Raw genomic sequence first — 2,260 nt, 5'->3', positions numbered from 1 at the left:
TCTTTTTCCATCAACTTTATCTCTTCCATTTACCCTCTTCTAACTTACTCAACCCCGTTTTCTTAATTTTTGTCTTGTGCTTTTCTCTATTTTCCAAATTTTCCACAGTAAGTACATAGTATAGTATTAGAAATAGATGTTAGAACCTGACCAGTGGTGGTGCAGTGGTTAGAGCATTGACTTGGGATGCTGAGGTCCCAGGTTCGAAACCCCGAGGTTGCTGGCTTGAGCATGGGATCAAAGACATGACCCCGTGGTGGCTAGCTTGAACCCAGAGGTCGCTGGCTTGAAGTCCAAGGTCACTGGCTTGAGCAAGGGGTCATTGGATTTGCTGCAGCCCTCTGGTCAAGGCACATATGTGAAGTATTCAATGAACAACTAAATTGCCGTACCTATGAGTTAATGTTTCTCATTGTTCTTCCTTACCCCCCTCTATCACACATACACATAAAGTAGATGTTAGAAAGAAGACAAAATAAATGTATTTATTAAAGTGATATTTTGTCATTTTTACAATACCTACATCAGAAATGTGAAATAAAGCACAATTGTTTACAGTATTTGTGTTTAGGAGAAATAAATGAATACGTTTGGAGTAGTGCTGGAACTCCAAAATCTATGCTATTGAAAAACACTGGTCTAAAATATGTAGGCCCTGTTAACTTATAATCAAATACAAACACAATTCAGTTGTGGAGGAATTCTTGTGAATTAAAATTTTCTATCACATGATAGGTTATATTTAAAACTACAATATTTATAAATGAATGTAGTATCAAATTAGTGTTTGTGAGGGAATAAAATAGAATTATCTGTTATTCTAAAGGCATTATATACCTGATAATTTTGGCTGAGATCAAGCTAGCTTTCTTTGACAAGCAATCACACAAATGACAATTAGAGTCAATAATGACCTTTAGTTTGTTTGTTTTCAATTCTTTGCTGTTGTGTCCTGTATTTCATATACAATTCATATGTCAGTGTTAAACAAAAAACTTTCACAGCTAAACACTTTTCTGAAAAAAAAAATGTGTATTGAGCCATGATATTACAAAATGCTGGCCAGAAATAGACCAGCTCCTGAAAAACTCAGTCTGAACCTCCAGCAGTAGGACAAAGTGAGAAAGACAAACATGTCCACTGTCCTGGAGTTGATGCGATTGAGGAAACAGAGGGAAAACAATGCAAGTTATTTTGAATTATTTATTTATTTATTTATTCATTTTTTTAGAGAGGAGAGGGAGAGACAGAGAGAGAGAAGGGGGGGAGGAGCTGGAAGCATCAACTCCCATATGTGCCTTGACCAGGCAAGCCCAGGGTTTCGAACCGGCGACCTCAGCATTTCCAGGTCGACGCTTTATCCACTGTGCCACCACAGGTCAGGCAATGCAAGTTATTTTGAAATAATTTATATTGACTATAGAGATTAAAGGGGTGAAAGAATGCGAAAGACGTTTAGTTTTGGATAGGTGCAGAGACCATAAGGAAGAAATATTTGCTCCTTTGAGTTGGTAGTTAGCAACAGTACAGAAGGTTCATACTTAAGCAAGAAGTGGAAGCACCTGATGTTCTGTGGTTTCTGGTTATTCTCTTCAGATAATTACAAGAAATTCCCACCTGGAAATTAATACTACTAAGTTTCAGCATACATTCAAAAACATAAGCAGTCTTGTATTGGTTTTCCCGATAGTTGTTAATTGATTAACCACTCTTGTCTCTTCTTTCTATCCTCCAGTCTGCTGAAATTTAACTTAGAATATCTCAGAATTTTTCTCTTGTCAACAGTTTTTACCCTATTCAATTGTAGGATTTTATCTTTTGAGTTTTTTAACATTAATATTTTTTGTGTAATATCATTACGGCCCAAAAGATATACTTGGATTCTGAGTTTATTATCCAACACATTGTCTAATCCCTTGCCATTCCTCCAATGACATAATCATAGACATTAATAAAATATTAGAAGAAAATGTAAGAAGGCATAAAAACCTTCTGGCATCCTAGAGAAACTTCAGTTTTATTTACCCTTTAATCAGTACCCTTTGAATAATATTCTTAATTTTTTGAGTCCACATGATGTTTGTATCATCCAGTCCTCATTTTTCCATATTGCACAAAAGAGTATTATGTATCTTTGCAATTTTTTTCTGATCACTACATATATCTGTATCATTTTCATAATCAATAAAACCATAATCTCTTACTAAGAAAGTAAAACAAGACCTGGCTGGTTTGCTCAGTGGTAGAGCATTGGCCCAGC

This window comes from Saccopteryx leptura, chromosome X (assembly GCF_036850995.1).
Source record: "Saccopteryx leptura isolate mSacLep1 chromosome X, mSacLep1_pri_phased_curated, whole genome shotgun sequence".
NCBI classification, from domain to species: Eukaryota; Metazoa; Chordata; class Mammalia; order Chiroptera; family Emballonuridae; genus Saccopteryx; species Saccopteryx leptura.
Note: the sequence above shows the minus strand (reverse complement) of the source record.